Source organism: Xenopus tropicalis, chromosome 4 (assembly GCF_000004195.4).
Source record: "Xenopus tropicalis strain Nigerian chromosome 4, UCB_Xtro_10.0, whole genome shotgun sequence".
Classification (NCBI taxonomy): domain Eukaryota; kingdom Metazoa; phylum Chordata; class Amphibia; order Anura; family Pipidae; genus Xenopus; species Xenopus tropicalis.
In genome coordinates this window covers 31,136,335-31,163,326 of record NC_030680.2, presented here as the reverse complement: position 1 = coordinate 31,163,326, position 26,992 = coordinate 31,136,335, and the positions used below count along the sequence as shown (strand labels likewise).

At 40.9% G+C, this 26,992-nt stretch overlaps 1 protein-coding gene across 3 annotated transcripts in view; it reads left to right on the top strand.

The window, feature by feature from the left end:
• LOC100492951 (tetraspanin 4) overlaps positions 1-26,992 on the top strand; it is a 329,574-nt gene that overhangs the window by 74,708 nt on the left and 227,874 nt on the right. For all 3 annotated transcript variants that reach the window (XM_031900608.1, XM_031900607.1, XM_031900609.1), the window contains one exon: positions 10,270-10,333. The gene's annotated coding sequence lies outside the window, so the exon portion shown is untranslated. The remainder of the gene's footprint in view (positions 1-10,269; positions 10,334-26,992) is intronic.

The window sequence follows — 26,992 nt, the reverse complement described above, 5'->3', positions numbered from 1 at the left end:
AACACATGCACTTTGTTTAAGTGGTATCACGGGAGAAATAATTAACTTGTTTTTTTGGCTGATTTTGCTCTTGTCTAGAAGGACACAATGAGAAATGGCACATTTGTATTTACTTGAATTATTACTTTTTATATTGATTGATTTTAATGCTGCATTGTAATTTTAGAACCTTGGACATTTGGAATACTTGAAATTTTTCAGAAGTCAGAGTTTATATGTTGCACTTTAGGTAATGGTGTGTGGGCATAGGCCACTTTGGTGTGTGGGTTTTTAAGCGATGTGATTCACTTGCTGTGTTACATCCTGACGACGGTCTCGGGTGAATCGAAACACGTTGATGTTGATGGCAATCTGATGAAACAATAAATATTTTATATATTTCAGGTCAAATGCCGTGAGTGCTTTGTGTTTATTCACTATATGCGAAATGGAGGTTAAGCCGCTTGTGGAAGGAAGACTTGCCGTGTTTTCCTTTTCTTTAGACAAATTCAGCGCTTCGATTTACAAAGAAACATTCTTAAAATATTCATTGATTTGATACATTTAAAAAAAACAAAAAATCCCTGGAATCACAGTTTAGACAGCTATAAATGTCACCCTCTCTAACTAAACATTTCCCCATTCTGTGATCGATGGAGGATCATCCTTCTGGCTTTCTTTTTTATTGTGCGCCTATAAATATTTCATCCATAAATGTGGCAGGCCCAGAAATATATATATGTTGCTTAAGCAAGAAGAGCAAGAGCGTTATTTACTGAACTCTCCCTGAGTTTATTCATAGACATAAGTCACTGGGTAAATTATTCACACGGCGCCGATTATTTTCAGACATAAAAGTGGTAGAGGAAGAAAGCAAGAGACGTGCCGGCCGGGCTGCCCATAGCAGGGATCCATGTCTCGCTGCCTAGTTCCAACTGTCTGGAAAAACAGTGGGGGAAAGGTAGAATATTAGGTGCCTCTGGAACTGCTTTGTGCCGCCAACTGGGATGTGCAATGAGCTCTAGGTATATCGATGATTATTGCCCAGTGTATGGCCACCTTTGTTTTCCCTGTGCAAGTATCGGATCTGTTATCTGGAATGATTGGGACATAGGGTTTTCCAGATAAGTGATCTTTCCATAATCTGGATCACCTTACCGTAAAGGGGTGGTTTCCCTTCAGATTAACTTTGAGTATGTTCTAGAATGGCCTATTCTTAGCAGCTTTTCAATAGGTCTTTATTTTTTAATTTTGTTTATAGTTTGTTTTATAATTATTTGCCTTCTTCCTTCCAGCTTTCAAGTGAGGGGTTACTGACCCCAGCAGCCAAAAAACTGTTGCTTTGCGATACTACAATTTTACTGGCAGCACTTTTTTATTACTTATCTTCCTATTTTGGCCCTCCTCTATTCATATTCCTGTCTCTCATTCAAGTCACTGCCTGGTTGCTGGGTTAAATTGGACCCTAGCAACCAAATTTCAGCAGCTGCTGAAATGACAAACTGCTGAAAAAAAAAAATCATTCTAAAATCCCAAATTTGGTAAATAATCCCAATTTGACCATATTCTTTCATGTTGTAGGACTGTCCCTCTCTGTCTTGTCATCTGTTCCATCAATTTAATTTCTTGTACGCGAAAGATGACCTCTCCTATGTTTGGGGGTTCTAGTGATTTCCAATTAGAGGTGATTGAGAGATAATGGGTTTCTGGATAAGGGATCCTATACCTGTACTTTAATTGTACCACCTTCCTCTCTGTGCAAAGCGTTTGTATGATACTCCTGTCCCATAGCCCAGCCATGTAAAGATTTGTAGGCCAATAATACCAGGTTTATGTAGGCTAAATCTCATTTGCTTTTTCTGCCTAGATAATAAAAAATATTGTGTTTTATTACCCTACTCTTTTGTGTATCAATTTCAGCTGAGCTGCAGGAATGCGGATCAAATTATTTTCTATTTCAGAGGTGCATAATACATGGCCTGGGTATTATTTCACCTGTCCCAGCACAAGCCTGATATCTCTGTAACAGCCCCTCTCATTGGTCTCTTTCATGCCACAGGGCATAGTGTTGGAATGAAGCTGGCAATCCTGGGGTTTTGATGACAATGTAATGAGCAGATTTTTCTTCAGTAGTAACCCCATAGTAAGCATTCAGGCGATGTATAACCATTCCCCTGCTCCCCAGATTCATGCAGCAATGTCTCTGTTATGCAAATGGATTTAGTTGGTATTTTGGAAGCCTGTGTTCTGCTGTCAGCTGGCTTAGCTCATACACAGTGTTGGAAATGATACACCTATACTCATTGTTATTCAGTGCATATACATAGGAATATCTCTGCCCATTGTGCTTTAGAAATGTTTCTTTACTATATTTTGCTTAAGTTGCTTAGAATTACATTGTCTTTATTTTATGCAACACACCGTTTATGGGTGAGCTTTCCCCATGAGCTTTAAAGGGGTAGTTCACCTTTACGTTAGCTCGCACTCGCAGCTACCCCAGGCTAGGGCGGTTTTCTCCTAACAGGAGCACCAGCCGGGGTTTCAGGTAAGCAATTACAATCATTGGGGGTGCCTAACATGACTGTACTTTTCCTTCTCCTTTAATAGAAAGATAAGTAATAAAAGGTGACAATAATAATAAAATTGTCAGGGTCAGTGACCCCCATCTGAAAGCTCTAAAGAGTCAGAAAAAGAAGGCAAATCATGCAAAAACTATAAAAAAAGACAACCAATTGTAGAGACGCTAAGAATCACTTATTGCTTTAGGTTCAAGCTAACGTAAAGGTGAACTACCCCTTTAAAGCTCATGGGGAAAGCTCACCCATAAACGGTGTGTTGCATAAAATAAAGACAATGTAATTCTAAGCAACTTAAGCAAAATATAGTAAAGAAACATTTCTAAAGCACAATGGGTGAAAATGACGACTTTCTTGTTAAAGTTCAGCTTTTTACTCTACTGTACATATGCAAGTGACATGAAGACAGAAGAAGGAAGAGGATCACTCTCTCACAGCTACCCTGGGCTGGGGCGGGTTTCTCCTAACAGAAGGAATTACAATCACTGGGGGAAGGTGCCTAACATTAAAAAAAGTAATTGTACCTTTCCTTCCCCTTAAAGGCCCTCTCCTATTCACACCACTTTTGGTTGCTAGGGTAATTTTAACCCTAGTTCCCTGGCTTGCCCACAACTTCTGCCTTTTCTGTCACATTAAGTCCTGGCGGCATCTAAATAGCGAAGGGCTCCTCCTGAAGTGAAAGGCGGCTGTTATAGGCAGAAGCGTGAGCTCAGACCGGAATCTCGGCATTAGTTCTGGATGTTTGGAAACCATGCGTGACAGTGAGCTGTACAAGGGAGGATATTGAATGCCATACTTTAAACTTAAATAATTTAAAAAATAAAGTAGCGGTTGAAAAAAAATCATTATTTGTGGTATACTGTTTGAAAATGACAAGGTTTGTAAAGGTGAGCTGCCCTTTAATAGTTATTTTAATGTCACATTGTTTGTAGTCACATCATTTAATGTTAAATCGCCCACGCAAGGTCACCCCCAGCTATCAGCACTACAGTATTATTGAACAAGAGTGACAACAAAAAACAGAAGGTCTTTTGTGCCCACAGCGATCTGCATTTACATTCAAGTGCTTCTATTTGATAAAGTGTCACTAGACAGGCCCGGATTTGTGGCGAGGCCACAAAGGCCCGGGCCTAGGGCGGCAAAAATTTAGGGGCGGCATGCCGCCCCGCCGCAATAAAATGTGTAAGTTTGCCTCCCTTACGGAGCAACGGGGACCTCTCCCCACTGCTCCGTATCGGACTTTAAATGCTTGCGCATGCGCGCTCGCAACCAGGGGGTGGTGGTTCAGAGTTTGCGCATGCGCACACGGGGCGGTGGTTCCGCGTTCGCGCATGCGCACATGGGGGCGGTGGTTCCGCATTCGCGCATGCGCACACGGGGGGGGGGGCTTAGGGGCGACCAACGGGGGTGGCCTAGGGGCGCCGAAAGGACGAATCCGGCGCTGTCACTAGATTGTTGCACCCCCACCTCCTCAGCTCTAATACCTTAGGTGCCAACTTGGATCTGAATGATGCCAGTGTAGAATAGATGCCTTACTCACAGGGACTTGGTGCAAAAAAATGGTAAAACAGGTTTTTTTTCAGCACCCAGGGCATTTTTCTTTTCTGTTAAGGGTTGCGCTGCTCTCTGTGTTTATATATATATATATATATATATATATGAATCGGAGAGGAACACACCCTAGGTACAAGCAGGGTAACTTGGGGTCAGAGCAGTGGGGTCAGGACACGCTGATGTTTTCTGCGCATTGAGCAAAGTTTCAGTGCGGCTTGGGCAGCATGCCGCTCCTAAATTTGTGTTGCCCTAGGCCTGAGCCTTTGTGGCCTCCCCACAAATCCGGGCCTAAGAGGAAAGGGGATTATAACAGAGGCTGTAGCTGAAGAAATGAGGCAGAGGGATGAGCAGAGGCTCAGTGCATGAGAGAGGGGCACTGCTGAAAGAGTGTAAGACAAAGAAGGATGATGTCTGTAGGAAACATGAGCGAGTGGGAATGACAAGAGCAAACAATGCAGAGGGCACAAATACACCACGGATGCTTTATTTACCATTAATAACAAGTTCTACCATCATCCTGGTGTTAAACAGAGACAAGAGGAATTACAGGGAGAGAGTGTTTATATATCTATTAAAGGCACTACAATGCCCATTAGCAGTAACCCCTAGCAACTAATAAGATGTTTGCTCTTCAGCAAGGGACCAGTAAATTCTACCTGCTAATTGCTATGGGCAAACTTAATGCCTTTTATAACAAAACCCACCTTTAGCAAAATAGCCTGTAACTCCACCTAAGAAACGTAAATCTTGCTCCTTCTATAGAACATATCAATTAAAGCAAGGTCTTTAGTTTTAAACTGGTTTTTGGGTCATGAAACTGATTTTGCAACATAATTTTGATCCCTTGAGAGAACAGTTGAGAAATAGAGGCACTTGCTCTGCAAACCTTCCAATTGTCCCACTTTTTGGGGGGCAGTCCTTATTTTTACAGCCCTGCCGGCAGTCCGGATTTCATCTCCTGCACTGAACACCAAAAAAGATACAAAGTTTCTCAACTCAGAGAGCACAGAATACTCAACACCTGCACTGAGATACAATTGTAACTAATAAGATTAACAGGTCTCTTGGGGGAACTGAGACTTGCAGATTAAAGGCCAATTTCACTTTTTTTTTTTTTTTTTTAGCAAAACTGTAATAACACATAAAACAACCCCAAAACCTCCAGAAATGTGTTCAAACTTTACATAACCTGCCAAATTTTGTAAAATGGGAGTGGTGTTTAGGGGGTGTGGTCACAAAATGGGCATGGTCAAAAAGTTTCCGCTCTATGCGCACTATTTCTTTTTTTCCACTTTTTCTATTTTTCTATTTTTAAATGTTGGGAGGTATGCCTAGGGCCTTATGTCTTCATATAGACAATGGATTCCAACCTTACTATACAGTAACTTTACTTTTAGTTGGGGATTCATTGTGCCTCTTACACTGTAAGGCTAATGCCAACCAGGGCTGATTCTCAGCCTGCACATAGGGTTGCCACCTTTTCTAAAAAAAAAAATAAAATAAAAGACAGTCTTCCTATATTTTATCCCCTATTAAAGGAGAAGGAAAGGCTAAATCACTAGGAGGTGCCAAATGTTAGGCACCCCCAATGATTGTAATTGCTTATCTGATACCCCCAGCCATGCTCCTGTTAGAGAAAACGGCACTGACCCGCGGTAAATGCAGGCGAGCAATCCTCTTCCTTTCTTCTCTTTTTGCAGTGATCCTGAGTGAAAAAGCTGGCTTTTTTGTTAAACTTTGGCTTTTCGTTCTACTGCACATGCATAAAGATCAAGGGAGGAAGAGGAGGCTCGCTCATGTACACCCCGGCCAGTGTCGTTTTCTCCTAATGGGGGGGGGGGGGTTCGGGTAAGTGATTACAATCACTAGCCACATTTTGGCACCCACAGTGATTGTAACTTTTCTTCTTCTTTAATAACATTGGTATCAAGCACCATTTTTACCAGCCAGATGGCCTCCCTAAATGCAGACAACGAATCAGCCCCTACCCTTAAATCAGCCCAAAACTGTGACTGGTCCTTTATAGCAGTGATCCTGCTCACCAAACCTGTGGATGTTGCTGCCCAAACCAGGGAGTTATTTTTGAATTCCTGACTTGGGGGCAAGTTATGGTTGACTAAAAACAAGATTTCCTACCAAATAAAGCCTCCTGTAAGCTGATAGTGTGCATAGAGGCTGCCTAATAGCCAATCTTAGCCCTTATTTGGCTCCTCCATGAACTTTTATGGTTCTTGTGTTGCTCTCCAAGTCTTTTTACATTTGACTGTGGCTCACGAGTAAAAAAGGTTGGGGACCCCTGGCTTTTACCCAATAAATCCCTACCTTTCCAGAGCCTCTCCTGTGCCAGATTCTCACTTATAAGCATAGCCCTGCTTATGCCCTGCCAATTTCCCCACCCCTGTATGACATCACATCCGGCCGGTTCTATTCTACAAAAAAGGTGGTGAAATCTGCTCTGTGTGCCTGCACCTGGGCAAATGAATTTACTTTGGGAGCAGTCACAGTGTTTATCCTCAGGCTGAGAATCAGCCCCGTGTGGCATAGACCTTAATGTCACCTTATTTCTTTTCTGATAATCGTTTCTGTACCGTGTTTTGGTAAATCCCTGATGTCAGAAATGGCCTGGTAACTTGCTGGTGCTATTTAAATGCATAAATGACAGAAATGAGGATGATACATATTCTAGCATGCATTATCCAAATTGTTCTATCTGCACAAGGCAACTGCTAACTGGACTGTCTATAAGAAGCCCCCACTATGATCGGATATATGAATTCATTAGCTGGTAGATTAACCCTGAGTGGCACGTGGCATCTTTATTAAAAAAGTATAACCCAGCATGAAGCAAACAGAGAACTCGACTTTATTAATACTCCCAGCAGCTCAGATGGAATTTTATCCCAATAAAGTGACAAATGGAAGGTTTTCACTACAAACGTATAGAAAACAAAAAAAAAAAACTACAATAATGGCGAGATTTGCTAGCAGCGGACCCTGCTTGCAGCAATGCCACGAAAGGTTTGCTGAGATTAAGCAGTAAATCATAAATTCTTTCTAGTCACAGTAAATGTAATAAAGTATCGATTTTTGTTCTCTTTCTGTTTCACTTACCTGCGTGGAAAAAAGGCACCCTTAAACGTAACTTATCACACAGAAATCATATTGCATTATTAAAGGCAAAGTTATTTGTCATGTACGGCCTATGATCCCCCCTTTTTTTAATTTAAAGAAGTGTCTTATTTCATTTAATACTGGATTCATTCCTGATGAAGGACTGCTAAATGTCTCCATTCATATTGTCCCATTGAGTTTGTTTAATAACAATATTGAGGCTATTTATATATTCCTGTAATGGGCCTTGCTAGACAAAATTTTGTAGCTATGCTGGCAGATTCTGTTTAACTGTGCTAATTTTTAATGCTTTGTTCCCATTATCTTCCGTATCTCTTTTTAGTGCCTTCCTTTTATTATGTAGGATAATCCTGCTAGAACTCGGGTATGTGGCCTAAAGCTGGCAATACACATACCGATAAAAAAAAAAAAATTCCGGACCGTTGTGTGAGCTCCAAATTATAGTCCTAATAATTTTTGTACCATGGTGTTCAGTTGGTTAATCAATCAGACAGGTTAGAAAATTTGGATAAGGGTAAAATCTGCGCATGTATTGTGTATCGGACGATATCCTTGGGGGACCTACAATGGAAGTCATCTATCTGATGGTAATGTGGCCCTCTCCCATTGGGCGCCTTTGCAATTGGTATTCATTATTTATTTCAAATGGGGGGGTCACTGACCCCACCAGTTAAAAAAACTATTGCTCTGTTGTGATCTTACAATTTTATTATTAATATTATTTAATACTTTATAATACTTTTATTTGTTCTAGTCAGGCCCTCTCTTCATATTCCAGTCTCTTATTCAAACCACTGCCTGGTTGCTAATGTAAAGAAGACACTAGCAACCAGATAGCTGCTGAAATACCAAATGGGGGAGCTGCTGAACAAAAAGCTGTAAAACTGAAAAACCACACATGCAATTGAAAACCAATTGCTTATTGTCTCAAAATAGCATTGTCTACATTATACTAAAAGTTAATCAAAAAAGGTAAATGGTGAATTACCCCTTTAAGCTAAAGGGGGCAGGTTAGCACCACTGTGGCTCATTTATTTGTTATTGGACAAGGTACAAAGTGTAAAAAGCACAGTGTGCCTTTCAGATTTCTGACATATCTAGTGCAGCAGCATTTCCATATATATATATATATAGTGGGAGACATAGGTGTCCCCCCGCCCAAGCTTGTGTGCCATTTAGCCTAGGGGGCAGAGGCTGTAGGAGAGCCCCATACACCCCGCTGGCCTATGGCAGGCATAATTACAGGGCTGCTTTGCACAGAGAGAGATGCACAGCCATTGGCCCAGGTGCTCCATGCAAGAGGCACATTTTTGTACTGATAATGCTCTTGCACTTGCATCCAGGGCATAAGTAAATTACCCCCTCTATGTTTATTTGCAGTCCACAGAGATATGATAAAACTTGAACTGCAGTAGCACATGTTCCTTCTCCCTCCACCAAGTACAGAAAATTTACTGCTGGGTCTCCCTTTAAATCAACTCCTAACCATTAATGGAGTGTGTATGGCTAGTATCCTCTGTGTACCTTTATGGGAATAGATTGCCGTCCATTTTCTCCTTGCCATGAATTAAAAATGCTCCCTCGCTGCAGCTGCGAGAGCCGAGGATGTGCGCTTAGATGTGGTTTTGGCTGCACAGCCTCCCTAGAAACATGAAGGGGATGCATTTTATTACAGGCAGACTATAGCAATACATTATCTTGGGTCAGCTTGGGTGAAGCATTCAAAGGCAGGATGCATGCTGATTCAGAATCAGAGCTACACTTGCAGCCTGGCTTTGGAATAACTCTTAAAGGCATAGCACACCCCCATACCAGTGTTTGGCCTCTGTGCGCTGGTGTGTTGCCTCATTACTGATGATTGGGTTTCACACCCGCAGCATATAATGTGAGAACACCTTGAAGTTTTTACAGGTTTGGCAGAATCCACTTTGGAACACGAAAAGAATCTATTTTTAAAACAATTATTAAAACTCAGGAATACATGCTAATGAATAGGTGCAGAGCAAGGTTGCCACCTAGCTGGTAATGTAGTTGTTTGTAATACCCTTAGGATTCCAAACCGATCTGCCAAGAACTTATCTTATTTTTTCCTGGGTGCAGTCCTTATCCCTCCCTCTGGCCATCACCACGCCATTTGGCATTCGCCTGCCCATCTCACATTATCATCGTGCCCCTTTTGTGTCCAAACCCCAGCTACCCCCAGTCAGAAAGGTGGCAATACTAGTGTACAATGTATGGACACATTGGATAAAAAATCCAACTTATTGTTGGATAACAAATGGAGGGGTTTGTTTAGGTCCAAATGTGTACATGAGCATATTTAAATGGAGATCCAAACATGTGGATCATTGGATTTCCGCTCTGTGGGCAGACCCTGAATAAACCCAAGTGTTCAGGTTCAGGAATTGCTCAGTAGCCAATAGGGTTGCCACCCAGCTGGTATTTTACCGAGTTAACTAGTAAAATAGTGGCCAAGGCCAGGGCGAGTATTACAAATTTACTGGTAATGTATTTGCAAGTAAATTTGTTATGACCTCTTATTTTGACCCCGATCTGTCCCATTTACCTCTTTTGGCCTGATCCCCCAAGAACCCGCCCTTCAACACAGTTGCACCGATAGCCTATCCCATGTCATTTAAAAGCTGAATAATTGAAAAACCATAAAAAATTACGTCCACTTGCAAAAAGTCTTAGAATACATCATATTAAAAGTTATTTTTAAGGTGAACCACCCCTTTTATAACTGAGCCAGAGTGCAGTAACTATTAACCAATCAACACCTGTTACTGCTCAGGTAACTTTGCTCAGTGTTAGTAATGCCAGCCCCAATGCCAGCAAAACTAATTTTTACAGTAGAAATACCCAAGAGGGTAGTGCTTATTGGGAAGAAAAAGGATTTGTATGAAAGCTGTTGTAAGCTGAATGAAGAATAACCCCATATCTATTAAGATAAACATGTAACCTGTTTCTTGGTTTGCTTATATTGTATATAATCTATACATTTGTTCTTCTTTACCACCTTTTCCAGATACTCTGTGTTTCCCATTTCTGACATTTGCAGAGTTTGTTAAGAAGAAAAGCATTCAACAACAGTAAGGAGATTTCTTTTTATGTAAAATGCATTGTATTGTGCTTTTTTGTGATTTGCTCATTATTCTATTCTATTTAATGAATTGTCATTTACATTTTGTACACAGTGTTATGCCAGCTTAGGGCTAATAATAATGGCAATTTTATTGGAAACCCATGAATTTTTATTAGCGCTATACCGGTGTTACATTGTGTTATCTGCATTTTTACAAAATCACAGGTATAAAAATGAGCTGGCGAGAAATATAAATATCTTTGTTTTATCTCTAATGTCATGTAGCGATCTGCAGAAATATTCATAAAATATTTATATTACAGCATAAACATGTATTTATTTGGATAGTAAATAGATGGAAAACTGTTGTTTCATACAATGTACTTCTACAGCAGAGAACTGATCCCAATGGAGCATAGTGAGGGGAATTAATTTACTTCTGATCATAGGCGGAGGGTGACTTTTTTGTTTGGGGGGGCTAAAGATGGCCCATACACAGACTGACCTACAGCTAATGTGACACTTAGTGAATTCGCTGCTGGTGTTAAAAATTAACCTCCCAACTACCTCTTGCCGTTCCCACTGACTCCCAGGGATACTGTACAAAAGTGCGGGGGGTGCTTTTTTTTACCCTAAAATGTTTCGGATGTAAAAGTATTCATACGCGCACTTCTGTGAGGGAATCTGCAAACATTTGTGTTTGTGATCAGTTAGCTTCAAGGGCTAGTTCGCATTAAAATTCACTTTTATTTTTAATGGTTTTTCAGTTATTTAGCTTTTTGTTCAGCAGCTCTCCATTTGGTATTTCAGCAGCTATCTGGTTGCTAGGGTCTTATTTACCCTAGCAACCAGGTAGTGGTTTAAACAAGAGATGGGAATATGAATAGTTAAGGGGCCTACTTGGAAAAATAAGTAATACAAAATTATAATAATAATAAAATTGTAGCCTCACAGAGCAATATTTTTTGGCCCCCATTTGAAATCTGGAAAGAGGCAGAACAGAGGCAAATTATTCAAAAAAATTAATTAGGAAGACCAATTGCAAAGTTGCTAGGAATAGGCCATTTCATAACATACTAAAGGTTAACTTAAAAGTAAACCACCCCTTTAGATGTGTTTATGTTAGTTTTATAGCAAGAAAGGCAGTGGGTACTGACTCCCCATTATATACAGTGAGACGCAGTCCGTATTTACAAAACCAGCACATTATATACAGTGAAACACAGTGGGTACTGATGGCAGATATTCAGGCCCTGGCACTATAACACTGGCACTGATACACAGCATTGGCCCCACTGTAACTTACTATAAATGAACAAAACAATGACAAAAAAAAAAAATAGTAAGTGCAAAAAACAACAACAAATATATAAACACACAATGAGCTTTTTCAGAGGGAAAGAGTTAACTTACCCTCCATCTGTTAGGGTAGGGGATAGATTATAAGTTATTATAGATGTCAGGTCAGGCAAAAAAACAATTTAATGTCAGCTAGTGATTCTTTAGAACTGCATAGTACCTGTGTATAGTACCTGTGTATAGTACCTGGGTATAGTACCTGTGTATAGTGCCTGTGGGATGAAAACTGCAGCAAAAGTTGAGAGTTGGTTCTTAGGTGAAGTTACAGGGGCAGATTCTTCTTTTCAGTCTTCAGTTCTGCACTGCTTCCAGTTCCAAAATCTCCAGATCCCTGTGTGCATCTGTGCTCTGATTGGTCAATTTTACTGTCTGTCAAGAAAGCTGTGCTCTGATTGGAGAATCCACAAGAAGAAAGATCCAATCGGAGCACAGCAAAACGAGCTTGCAGAAACAGATTAACAGGACAGTGCAGAAACAGAGTAAGGTTTTTTTTTTAATGTGCCAAGCAGGTTTGGGGAGGCTTAGCCTACCCTAGCCTTATGGAAAATCCGCCTATGCTTCTGATCTCACCACTGAAAGGCTAAGGGTGAAGACACACTGAGCTACTAGTAGCAGCTACTTGTTGTGGCTACTAAAATAGACAATGCTGATTATTTACTGATAATTGTCTCTACATGTGTTTTAGCAGAGGCAGTTCTCAGTATTGTCTATGGCAGAGTATTTTCTGGCGTTTTGTAGCCATGACAAGTAGCTGCTACTTGTCATGGATGTAAATCGCCAGTGGGATGGCATACGCGTCGGTACGATTTGCCGAAGTTGCCTTGAGAGGAAAATTCGGGCAACTTCAGCAAATCGTAGTGATGCGTATGCCATCCAACCGGCAATTTACATTCTTGCCGTTGGGATGGCATTGCGGGGAGATTAGTCCAAGTGCATTCTGTACTTTCCATAATTGTTGTGGATTCAAATACATCTTTGCTTGAATATTATACTCCTTTCTCTCTAACCCCCCTTCAAAATGTCATCTTCTTTCTTGCTAATTCTATTTTCTACACTTTCCCTTCGCAGCTTTTTTTAGTCTGATAATTTTTCTCCACTTTTTTCTTATCCCATCTTTACTCTGCTCTTAATCTTCCGTTCGTTTAAGTCACTTTGCGGTGCTCTCTCCGTATCTTTATATCACTCTTACTTGCTTACCAGGTTCTCTGGCCAGTGCCAGCTTCAAAATCTCACCACCATACTAATTCCAGTTCTCCCATAACTTGTCCTACCTTGCTGTATTCATTCAACCCTTGGCTGCTTGCAACTTACCCACTGGGTGGCAGCATGCAGAGGTGCAAAGCAGGGAATGGGGCGATGGCAAAGCAATGTGAATGTCAAAACACAATCCTCTGGGTGATGGCAAAGCACAATGTCCACCGTGGCAGCCTTCCCCTGGTAGTGTCATTAGGGACCTCTAAAAAATTGTGGGCATAAGGCTACTTTGTTTGCCTTTGCGTTGGGCCTAAATCAGATGGTGTGCTCGGTGGGTTAGAATAGAGAGCAGACCCTGCTGTAGGGTGGGATGCATGGTTATAGAGGGTCTGGTAGTGCACAGATTTAGTAATAAACATTCTTGCTTCATCTATCGTTCTAGAATAAAATATAACAAAATGAAAATTCAATTTCACAGTTTTATTCTTTGGCTATGGATAGAATTTGTGCAGATCAATGAAAATTTGGGAGAACTCAACAGATGCTTCTTTTTAAGTTGAGCAGTGTAAGAATCCATTCTGTTGCCTTTGTGTGCCGAGAGCCCAGCAAAATATTTGTAGCACTTGGAGTCAAATATATTTACTTGTAAGGTATTGTTCTCAGGTGTATTGTCTGCTCGGCAGAAGAATCATTTAAGATAGATACTTTGCTGTTATATGATTAGGATGACATCTATGCCTATGGAGAATTCTCCTTTTCAAGAGAAGACAAGCAGAGTTATTGAAACACTTTAAAAAAGATTTTATTTTCCTCTGTGAAGGCAGCACGGAAACACCAGCTCATTCCGAATGTTATTGTTATTTATAAAGTGCCTACCTAGTCTACAGAATTGGGGAGTAATAAAAGGAAACCAAATGATATCCAAAGGCAGATCTATACAAAGGAGGTAGGCAACGAGCCCATGAGGACACACAGTCTTCTAAAACTTTCCCTGCAAACAAATGTACTGAAGGGATAATAAAAAAAAGTGGAATTTGCCATTTCTGAACTCATTGTGTGGTTTTACTGTTGTTCTGCTTAGAAGAGATTTGCCGCCAACCACAGGTGAAATTTGGTACTACAAGACTCTTAATGATCTTGAGTAGCTGAAAACATCTTCCATTAATGGTAGACCATCAGCTGAACAAACCCTGCAATGTGTCCTTTCCTAGATCACACTTACTCTTTAACCAACCATGGTAGGTTTTTATGGTGGTACAGGACCAGGACATTGTGTAGTTAAAAAGAGGGTCTTGACACTGAGGACAATCCTAATTGGCTAGAGTGAAAGAGAGCAACTATCATCAGCCAGATATACAGACAAAAGAAAACCATCAGCTGCCAGAAGGTCAAATCATTGGCTACAATGGAGAAATCCCATTGGTATTGTGCGATGGTGGTGGAAATATGGTCACAAGAATCATTTCGTTTGGTCGGAATTTCAATGGCAGGAGGCGAGTTATAATATGCCAATGCTCATAAAACCATTCATGCATCTCTTGGCCTTATTTCTTTGGATATTACCATTCTACAGTAGAACATTCCCCCTCTTGTTCACTGGGCAACTGCGTTCTTTCCAAAAACATCCAACATTAGAATGGAATTTATATACAATATAATGTGATCCATTAAATCCATATTTTACTTAAGAACAATTACTGTGTGGAAATACCTGCTTACTAAATATGTGTCCTTTTTTTAGTGTTCCCTTTTATTATTGCAGTCACATGGCACTGCCACTTTCAGCAGTTTCTTAAAAGTTGATACCCTGTTCTCCATAAAAAGCAGGACACAAATTAGCCAGTCTTTATATTTCTGAGGAACAGCCAAAGTGGCCTCAACAGCTTGCAACTGTCATCCCCCTACTTTTTTGTAACAGCAGATTCTGAAATCTCCCTAAGTCTAAATTTTGCAGGAGTACTTTGTTTGGGTACTGAAGGCCCCATTATTTTTCCCTTTAAAGGAACACTTTACCCCCAGAATGAATACTTAAAGTAGATAAAAACTAAGTAAGCTTTATCAGAAAGTCTATGTAAATACAGCTATAAGCACTCACAGAAACGCTGCACTGACTTCTCTGTGGAAAGATATCTTGTGTCTGTAATTCCTATGCCAGAGACACGCAGTTCTCTGCTCTCTCCCCCCCTCCTGCTCCCCCCTCCCTCAAGAATTCTAAGAACTCACTCCCCCCCTTAGGAATGTGGATCTGAGCCAATCAGCAGGAAGCTGACTCATAGTCTTACTAACTGAGCATGTTCACTTGGTTTGGGTGTCTGTGCAGGAGTGAGGCATTATGGGAACTTTCTTTACACAGCTCAGCGTTTTTTCTTCCTGTTTGGCTTCTGAACTTCTGAACAGGAGAAATATGGGTAGACTTAAGGGCACTACTGAGAGAACTGAAGGTATGCCTGCAGCTTGAGATTAACTCTTTATTAGCCTTATCTGACAAGAAATAATGCAGGAACAAGTATGGGAATAAAAGACAGAACTCTGCCCATTAATTGGCTGATGTGCCTTGGTTTGTTTGTGGGCACCATGAATCTTATAATCCCAGGGGGCGGCCCTTAGTACTACACCCCCCCTGGTCCGGCTAGCCCCAACTGTGCATGCTCAAGCGGGGTCCGTATTGGTGGTGAGACCCGAAGCATACGCGAATGAATGGAAGGTGGCACCCAGATATGCTGCTGCGCTGTTCTGCTTTTTTAGGTTGGGTTTTTTGATAGGGCCAGTTATACACTATGCGAGAAGGGAGAGGTGAGGGGGGTCTATGCAGGTCAGTTAAGGGGGCTTTTCGACCTTAGGGGGGGGTGTAGTTTTACTTTAAAATGGCAATTTTCTATTTAGGATTACCAATGGCACATCATTTCCCTACATGCTACTACATTTTTATGGAAACAGTTTTGTGGTAGGGATATGGTAGTGTTTTGTTATAGAGCTCAGGATTCACCACATGGGGCATCATTGGCCACATTCTCCCATAAGGAAGCAGTATGAGTACTGCAGCAGTTAACAGCTTTTTTTTAGTGGCCCAACAGTTAATTATAACAGAGCAGCTTAGTTAGGTATTTTCTCCATTCATCAAGTCTCCAGAAACATAATAAGAGTATTGATTTAGACCTAACAAAGGGCGGAGATAGTGCTCGAAAGCTTGTCTGCTCTGATTGACTGTAATGCCAATAAAACATTGTCATTAAAACCGTGACACTCGGCTATTATGCTTGTAGAACATTAGAGGAAAATCCAGCAACCTGGGAAGAAATCCACTGCGTCGCCAGTAAGAGGAAATCAAATTTGCAGGCAGTGGGAAGGTAAAACAGCCTTTATCTTATTGCTGAGGTCAATGCACAGAGCGCGGGGAAATTATATTTACAAGGAACAACTGATTTCCTTTAGCCTCAGTGTCTTCAGCTAACAATTTAATAAAGGTTATTTCATCACAACAACTTGAATGCTGCCTGTATATACAATATTTCTGATCTCCTGGCATTGATGGAAAGTCCTCTGAGTATTGTAAAGCAATATCTGCCCACACAAATGTCAGACACAAATACATAATTGCAAACTTGGTTCAGTGGTGTGAAGAAAGCTATACGCCAGGCCCAGACTGGCAATCCGTAGACTTAGGCAAATGCCAGAGGGGCTGCTGTAAGATTCCATAGACCAGGGGTGCCCAGACTTTGTCACCCTGTGATCAACTCTTGGCACCTGACCTCCGTCATGAGATCTACCAAAATAGTGTGACGTCTATCATTTGGCGCAATAAGCAAGAAAAAGTATCAATCGATGTTTAACAAATACACATAGCAACATATAACTGCAGTGCCAATTTCACATGTAATACCCACTTAACATTATTCAAGTGCCAACTTCAAGTTTAATGTGAAAGGATTGTAGTAGTTTTATTTCCTTTCTTCATGGCTCACTTTGTAGCCTGCACACAGACACATATATAAAGTGGGAACAAATATATACAGCGGCCCGATGGGGGCAATCTTCTATACTGGGATGAAACTACAAAGACAGATGGCTTGGGCAGCCACACTCAAAAGCTCCAGTATGCTGGGGGGGGGGGGGGAAAGAAGTGGCGGGATGTCATCCCACTCCATTCCACCTCCAGGTCTACCAGAAACCTTAAAGTGATCTACTGGTAGACCGCAATCTACCTTTTGGGCACCCCTGCCATAGACTGTCACAATTTATTGGGCCTATGGGGAGGCTTTTTTTGTCCTGTTTTAAATCTCACTCCGGATCTGGTATTTGTGTAAATTAGCATATGCTAATTAGCATTCAGAAAGGGTTAAATTAAGGGGGGGGGTTTCGACGTGCTTTGCGTCAAATTTTCACCCTTCCCGAACCTAATTAGCATATGCTAATTAGGATTTGGTTCGGTATTCGGCCGAATCCGTCAGGGTGGGTTTAGGGGTTCGGCCGAACCCAAAAAAGTGGGTTCAATGCATCCCTAGTATTCAGTGTACATTAGAAAAGTGCTGCCTTGCTCCGTACATGAAGAAGAAGTGAATTGCCATTACAATAGGGAGTATGTAGTAATGTGTAAATAGTTTTGCTTCCCCCTTATATCTCTGACTTAATCTATATCATATTGTATAACTGCCTTACCTAACCAACTGGAAAGTACAGTACAGCTATGGCCGGTGCCTCTGCCTTCACTAACCAATAGTAAGTACAGCTATGGTTCCGCCTCTATACTGTAACTGCATTGCCTAGCCAATAAAAACGTACAGTACAACTGGGACTGTGTGCCTCTCTAACTGGTTTGTTAATCCTTCCTGTTGTAGCCGTGGCTGCAGTGTATTCACTTGTGGCTGCAGTGTATTCACTTCAGTTTGAATTGATAAAGCAGGTCTATATGAATTATGCAAAACTTTTGTTTATCAACTTCTGCCTCATAGGCCCTAACAGTGAGTGAGTACAAAGGATTAGTATGGACAGATCCCGATACAGCTTGTTTGTTTTTTTAAATGGTATCCCAGATTAATAAATTATCCCTGGGTGTTTTTTTTTGTACTACAGGTATGGGACCTGTTATTCAAAATGCTCGGGACCTGGGGTTTTCCGGATAAGGGATCATTCTGTAATTTGGATCCCCATAACTTGTCTGCTAAAAATCATTTAAATATTGAATAAACCCAATAGGCTTGTTGCCTCCAATAAGGATTAATTATATCTTAGTTGGGATCAAGTACAGGTACTGTTTTATTATTACAGAGAAAAGGGAATCATTTAACCATTAAATAAACCCAATAGGGCTGTTCTGCCCCCAATAAGGGGTAATTATATCTTAGTTGGGATCAAGTACTGGTACTGTTTTATTATTACAGAGAAAAGGGAATCATTTAAACATGAAATAAACCCAATAGGGCTGTTCTGCCCCCAATAAGGGGTAATTATATCTTAGTTGGGATCAAGTACTGGTACTGTTTTATTATTACAGAGAAAAAGGGAAACATTTTTAAAAATTAGAATTATTTGCTTATAATGGAGTCTATGGGAGATGGCCTTTCTGTAATTTGGAACTTTCTGGATAATGGTTTTCCAGATAAGGGATCCCATACCTGTACTTTCTTGTTGTTTCATAGATTTCCCAGAGGTTATTGTTCTGTTTAGGTTGTTTTCCGAATCTTTTCCTGTAGCACTAAGTCTAAGAATGCCAAAAGATGCTTAGAAAACCCCATGTTTTATTTATAAGGCAAAGAGATAGAACTCGATATTTAAAGTGCCAAGAGACAGATACAAAATGCATATTCGATTGTGTTTGTATTTAGTAGGCAATGTACAGATGTGGCATGCTGTATCCATCCAATTCACTGGCAAAACGGTCCTAGAGAAACAAACATGCTGAATAGTTTTTGGCAATTTGCCTTGTCCACCCCCCCCCCCAAAGAAACAAAAAGACCCTTCAGAAGTTGGTGGGACATTAAGGTACGTGCCCTAAGAGTTGACATTTGAAGGAGAACTAAAGCTTAAGAAAAGAAGCAGGCTAGATATACTGCACGTTATGTTATGGGCTTCTGTACCAGCCCAAGGCAACCACAGCCTTTTAGCAGGGAAGATCTGTCCCCCTAAAGATGCCCCCAGTAGCTCCCCATGTGTCACTGATACTCCTAACAAAATACAAGATGGGGAGCTCCTCTGACAACTTTGAAAGCCTGGAGCAATGCTGATATAAAGATTCTGAAACTTTAGGCTGGTTAAGTATATAAAATATGGCATTGCTAACCATATTTGTTTCTGGGATTTAGTTCTCCTTTAAACAAAGACTAAGGCTGGATATCTCTGGTCAGAATAAGAGTTGTTAGCAGTGTAATGATAAATAATATAATCTTTTACTATGGTGATTGTCTGGCCATGGGACTTCTCTGCTCTGCCCTAATCCCATCCCAGGTCAGTTTACCCAGGGCATGCATAGAATCAGCCTGCCATCAAAAGGAATAAGCTATAAAGTTTAAATATTAAAAGAGATCAATTATTCATTTTATTTTGCAGCCTTATTTTTTTCAAGGACCATTTTTTTTCATCTGTTGCCACAATAATTGCTGCAGTCCTGAAAGTATAAAAATGATTAAATGTACAAGAAGCCCAGGGCCAAAGGCACTGAACAAAGGTTCGATTTCAGAGCCTGTCCTTAGCACTTGTGGCTTAAAGGGGTTGTTCACCTTTTTTTTAATTATTTGAATTTCAGTTCAGCAGTTTTCCAGTTTCAGCAGTTATCTGGTTGCTAGGGTGCAATTTACCTTAGCAACCAGGGAGTTGTTTGAATGAGGGACTGATATATAAATAGGATAGGACCTTAATAGTCTAATAGTAGAATCAAAGAGCAATAGTTTTTGGCTGCTGGGGTCAATAAGCCACATCTGACAGCTATAAAGAGGTAGAAGAAGACAAATTATTCAAATACTATACAAAATAGATAATGAAGAGCTATTGTCCAATCTATTACATACTAAAAATTAACCTAAAGGGGAAACACCCCTTTAAAAGGACAGTTTACCCCATTTTTCAACATTGGTGCAATGAATAGGGCTTGTAGGCCTATTTATAGTCCTGTAAAGCATCTCTCCTGGACCTGAACCGAGATTGCTCCAACACCCTGTTAGCAACATTTTAATATATAAAAAAGGTACAATTAAGACCATGTCCCCTATCAGGAGGTGTTTGGTTTTTAGCAGGAGGGGTATCCCAACTGTTTTTATCCCAGTGTTACTTTTTTTTACCCCTTATTCTCTCTATTCTCTGTAGGGGGTATAACATTGCATCCTGGGGCCTATAATAAAATAATAAGTGTATTTCCCTACTGCTCCCCCACAAGAATCAAACAGAGGGTAGATCTCAGGTGCAAATGGGCATTGGGGGAACGAGGTGGGGAGGCTGGAACTTATCAGACCCCATCACAGCTGTGTTGTCTGCTCTTTCCCTCTTAGGCTGATGCCACACACGGCAAGCATTCTCTCACGTTTTTATATGGATATCGGCTACATGTGCCTGCACCCGAGCGTATCTCATTCATTCCGGTGCAGGCACAGGTAGGGGACATATGGTGCATATGGCGCATATTTTCAGCAACCGTTTTTCCGCTTGCCAAAAATATACGCCATACGCTCAGTGTGGCATTAGCCTTAGTTACACCACTGCCCTCCTAGTGCCCCACACTATCCTAGGAATTTATGATAAATGATGCCCGGTTTGTCACAAAAAGTGCAGGTTAAAGTGACCCCAAACATACCCTGGTTGTACAGTAGATATATTAGTGGTATTTACAGCATTAAAGTGGATAATGCAGATATTCTGGACTTTTATTGGTGGATACTGGGGGAATTATTGACAAAACCTGATTATTTCCGTTCAGACCATTTTGTTTTTATTCCCTTGAAGGATCTTTTGTGAGAGGTACTGTCTGCTATTAGGCATGGACTCCAGCGGCTGTTTCACAAAGATATAAAACTCCTTATACACTGACAGACTCGCAGGGCAGGCAATAACAAACGCTGCTCGGTTTCACAAAAATCAATGTTCTTCCACTTCTTTTACTGATTGTCTTTTCTTCTTGCAGGATTCAGTAGCTCAATAAGTGCTCTCTAACCCCGAGATTTACACACAAACCAGAGCGCACCACATTTTCTACTAAATGAACAGAGTTCATATTAAGTCTGACAGGTCACAGCACAATACATAAATATTAACATACTAATATGTAACCTCCAAATACATGCTAAGCTACATTAGTCAATGAATAGACAAAGCTGTGTCTAATGCTGATACAATTTTCCTGTTACAGGTAGAGCCTGAATTGTTTCCTGTCAGGGGATTCTGTGTGACTCAAAGTAACAGATATAAAAGTGCAATATTGTTGATATGTATACAGTATGCCAATTCTGCGTGAAAGTGGATTTCTTCCACTATAAATTTCATATGGTGTGTCTCAATACTGCCCTATCCCAGGCCAAGCATTACATTACATTACATTAACATTTATTTATAAAGCGCCAACATATTCCGCAGCGCTGTACAATAAGTGGGTTACATACATTGGACATACAGAGTAACATATAAAGCAATCAATAACTGATACAAGAGGTGAAGAGGGCCCTAAGCATGTATACTATGACACACTTGTAAATAATAATAATAAATCAAACCCACGGCGCTTATTTTCCATATTTAACTTGCTACTTCATCCTTCACCTAATGAATCAATCGTATCTGAACACACACACCAGGACTTTGCTGACTTCTTTAAAGTCGATTCTATCCGCAAACAATTTCCCCAACCTTCAGATACCGGTAATCTCAACCTTCCCAAATCTCCTCTTTCCGTATTCAGCTCCTTTAATCTCGTAACAGAATCTGAAGTTTCTCAGCTTCTCTGATCCTCTCCGCCTACTACCTGCTCACTGGATCCTATGCCCTCATCCCTACTATAACAGTGTGCCCCTGCCCTTACTCCAGCTCTTACCCACATATGCAATTCCTCTGGTACTTTTCCCTCTCTATTCAAACAAGCCTGTGTCAAACCCATTCTTAAAAAGGCTACACTGGACCCATCCTGCCTTTCTAACTACTGTCCTGTCACTACCTTCCTCTGCACCCATAATCTGCCAAGGCCAAAGGACGCTACTCGGTCCTCATTCTCCCAGACCTTTCCTCTGCTTTTGATACTGTCCTTATGCAAATTCTCTATTCTCTGGGTATCCGGGATCAGGCTTTATCCTGGTTCTCTTCCTATCTCTCTAACTGCTCCTTCTCTGTCGCTCTTACTAACAAATCCTCTACCCTGGTTCAGCTTAGTGTGGGAGTGCCTCAGGGCTCTGTGTTTGGTCCTTTGCTGTTCTCCCTGTACACTCTCTCTTTAGGAGAGCTTATCTCTTCTTTTGGTCTTAAATAACACTTATATGCAGATGACAGATATATTTAGACACCACTGCACTAACCACTGATGTTCAAGCCCAGATTGCTAACTGTCTCCTGGCTATCTGCTCCTAGATGAACCAGCACCAACTCAAACTTAACCTAGCTAAAACAGAGCTCATGGTCTTCCCACCCAAACCTGGCCCTTCTCCTCCTTTCACCATTACTATTGAGGGCATGACCATCAACCCTGTTAATTCTGCACGCTGCCTTGGGGTTATCTTTGACCAGTCACTCTCCTTCTCTAACCATATTAATAACACTGCCAAAACCTACCTTTTTTTCCTCCGCAATATTGTCAAGATACACCCCTTTCTTTCACAAGTAACAGCTAAAACACTAATACATGCCCTTATCCTTTCCCGCTTAGATTACTGCAATCTCCTACTAACTGGCCTCCCAGTCTCCCACCTCTCTCCCCTGCAATCAATCTTAAACTCTGCTGCCAGGATCCTCCTGCTCTCTCCAAAGAGGGAACCTGTTCAGCCCCAAGTAATCTCTTTAGCATGGCTGCCTGTTAAACAAAGGATAGCTTACAAAATCCTTCTGCAAACATTTAAAGCTCTTCGCTCCTCTGCTCCTCACTACATTTCTTCACTGGTCTTCCTGCACGTTCCTGGTGGTCTCCTCCGCTCCTCTCAGAGCCTCCGTCTTTTTACACTATCCACACCCACTGCGCTCTCTCGTCTTAAACCTTTCTATCTCGCTGCTCCTTACCTCTGGAGCTCTATCCCTCAATCCCTCCGTAGGGAAAACTCACCCACTCTCTTTAAGAAAAAGCTCAGCTGTTACCTTCTGGAGCACTAAAACATTATTTTGCCCAGTCCTGCGCTTAAGGGCAAATGCCCATACCTGGTGCGCTCTTACCTTACAATTTGTGCCTGTATGTTACCCTACCACTTAGATTGTAAGCTCTACGGGGCAGGGACCTCTTTCCTAATGTGTCTCATACCACATGGCACTTATTCCCTGTGCATTTAGATATATAGATTTACTGTATTTATTTATTATAACACTTGTCCTTCCTGTGTGTAATTCTGTATATTGTAAAATTGTACAGTGCTGCGTACCCTTGTGGCACTTTATAAAGTTATACATACATATATACACTATTGTACCGTCACACAGTGCATTATAGCTCTTCTGCCTTTCTTCACTTTACCAGCAGATGGGGATATTTCCTGGATTATATCTCCTTGTAGTGTGTGTTTTTGTCTGTGTATATATTATATATATACTAAAATAAGAATTTACTGCTGGAATTTCAGCTCGCTCTACCTCTGATAAATCACGGTGCCGAGTGCCAGGGATGCAGGGTTTGTTCTTTTTCCCCCTTTCCATATACAACCTCTGGCAGCGCAAATACCAACAAGGATATTGTATTAATTAGAAAGCACAGGCAGTGACATGATGCATTGCTGTGTGGGGTGACACATTAGCATGCTATAAGAGTTCACGCAAACTTGCAATCTATACTAACTACATCACGGCTGCTGCTGGCGTTTGTCGGCACTTTCCCAGACTCGCTTCTATATTTCTTAAATGACATTCCTTATTTGGATATATATATATGGCTTAACCAACTTCCTTATTGATCTTTATGCATATATATATATGGCTTACCCAACGTATACGTATACGTTATCTATTTTGTGCCCTGTGTATTAAATCTTGCAGCATGCCACAGCAAAGCATTTTCAACCCCTTATTAATGAGACATACAAGTTTCTTTGCTCTTGATTAACCAAGCCCATTTTATTGTGGCACAATAATAGATGCACCGTTTTGGTAACATTTGCGTCTCGTGTTTGTTGATATGAAGCAACGTTTTATTCCCTCCCCAACTTCTGCTGTGTATCGGCGGCAAGTGCTGACAATCAACTGCTGGCAGTTTCTTGAATCTCGTTATCGAAATCGCAAACCTTCACACAGCTTTTCTGCTCTCGTGGCTTCTCTTTGTACATTTCTCTTTTTTCTGTATTTCAATGAAAAGTTCTAAAAAAAAAATGTCACGTTTTTATCTAGACAGTGCAAAAATAAAGGATTTTTTTTTCTGACAGAAATCACCATCTTTTGCCTTTTCAGATGGTTCTCTGACAGAACAAATGCTCGCCAGGCAGCTTTCCAGCACTGATTGAACATGGTTGCCAAGTGCACAATGCGCTGTAGACTGTGGTTTGTTTGGACATTGGCACGGGGCTAATTTGTAGATCCTTTGTTATAGTCAGCCATTGTAACCAGAATTGTTTTGCATCCCTCTGAAGCAATGCTTTGTCATTTCTGGCTGACGCACAACTCCCCGAATATCAGCCGCCATTGCTGCCAGGTGTTGAGATGCTGTGAGTTACTGTTTGGTAACAGCCGCAGGTCAAAGATCACTGCTCACACTATTACTGTAATGCCAAAGGCACACATGGCTTTTGACCGCATGTTTTTAAAAACACAGCAAGTAGTGTTAATACGCAGAGAGAAACCCACGGCGCTGTTTGTGTCAGCCAGGTGTATTTACATTCCCAAGATGCACTTCGCACATTGATGCTCAAAATCCCATCTCCCAAAAGTCCCTACAGGACATTCGAAGACGTCATTACTTATACAGAGTAAGCCAGATGTGGCAAGGTAAAGTATCTCAGCATCACTGCATAATGTAATTACGGCAACAGAGCTACTGCACATCACCCTGCAAAAGTTTTTCCGCCATCTTGTAAATTGTAAATAAGCAGCATATAAATGCATAGTGTAACCTCTACCTTGCGGATTCCACATTGTTCTATGGATGAGAGTTTTCATTGTATATTGGCGCTTCGGATGTAAAAAGCAAAGGTTTGCACATCCTGGTGGACGGCATTTTGTTTACACCTTAGCACTTGTGTTTGTAAATGCGTCAGAAGTACTGTTATCTTCAAGGGGTTGCACTTCTGTAATGTCCTAATCCAATATAAATGTAATATTTTTAAAAGTTAATACAGTCTGATTCCACTTTTCAGATTGCTTAAGCTTTGGCCTTTGCTTTGCCATTGTTACATTAATTGAAAGTAAATCCCTCAGATAATACTTGATAATGGACACATTCCTCTGAATACATTTGTATCTGCACAATATGACTGCCTTTCACTTCTCTGCACCCTCTGCTTGTCTTGTTCTATCCAGTACACACATATATATATATATGTATATTTTTAAACTATATTGACCAAGTGCATCAGAGGAAGGCTAAAAGATGATAAATATGCAGTTATTTGCCATTGATTGTAGTACTGTTTTGAGTACTGTACTGTTTGTACTGTACTGTTTTGAGTTTTTTGGTGGCTTATGTTGCTCAGATATGAGGCCAGTTGTATAAGGTCTCACACAATATACATTTATCTCGGGTGGCAGAGATGCTTCACTCCTTTGTATGCACAGAACATGATTCCCAGGAAGGAAGTTTTTTTTTGAGATTTATAAAGCTGGTAACTGGCACCCAGAAATTTAACCACAACTACTTTGAAACAATACAATTAATGCTGGTACCTTACAAAAAATCAAGTCTTTCTTTGGGCAGTTTATGGCCATTGGGTGGGGAGTATGGCTACCCCATCTAGTGCCGTTTGGAAACTAACTATACCCAAGTTCTTACTCAGTTGCGCCCCAGGTTCCACTGCTGGCAGAACATATACATATATATATATAACTTTTTTACAGTTTAGATTCAGGTTCTACTGTCTTTTTCAGATGTACAGGAGCTCTTCGTAGCAGTCATCTTTGCCTCTCAACAAGCTCTCTAGTCTCCACTGCATTCTTGCACTCTCTGACAAGTACATATAAGGACTCATCTATGATTTGGGAGTCAGTGTGCAAAGGGCAAAAAAAGGGGTGCAATCCACTATTTATTTGCACTTTGCACACTGCCGTCCTCTCTTCTTGAATTTCCGCCCCCATGAATACAGTGTTGCCTGCATTCATCAGCACTGTATTCATGTTTTCCTCCTCCCTAACTTGCAGGCTCTTTAGATGGGCAAGTTAGGGAGCGGTGGTGGATGCAGGTCAAAACCGAGCCCTGTACTTGCCACCTGCCATATGTCTTGTGCTTTTTTACTCTGCACCCTGGACCTTGCACTGGATTTCTTTATTTACTCCAAGGCATGCTAACCACCCATTCCTGTCCCATGGGGACAGGCCCCGTTTTAGAACTTCAGTCCCCGTGCAGAATTGCCCTGTGAAGTGCCCCTGTCTGGCAGACTAACCAACTATCAGTAAAGAAAGAGGTGGTCATTTATAAAAATTGCAAAGTGCAGAATTATTTGCACAGTGAACATAGTGGCCCGGCCCGTGTTTATATTTATAAAGCTGAACATAAAGTTGGTACATTGTCCTTAAAGCTTTTTAAATATGGCATATTCGCAAATTGCAAATATTTATGCACACACTCTGCTTTCAAGTTACGCCACAACTTTAGTGGCGAAAAAATTATTAACTAAACTGATTTCGCAAATTGCGAATTTATATATGCAAAGAGAAAATTGGCACTATATTTGCGCATTATAAATAGGCATGCTCATGCAAATTGCAATCTCATTTGTGAATTTTTGTGCGCAATTCGCATTTCACTGCGGTTTGCAAAAAAAGGAAAGTCGGCACAGAATGGTAAGGGGAAAACATGCGCAAACAA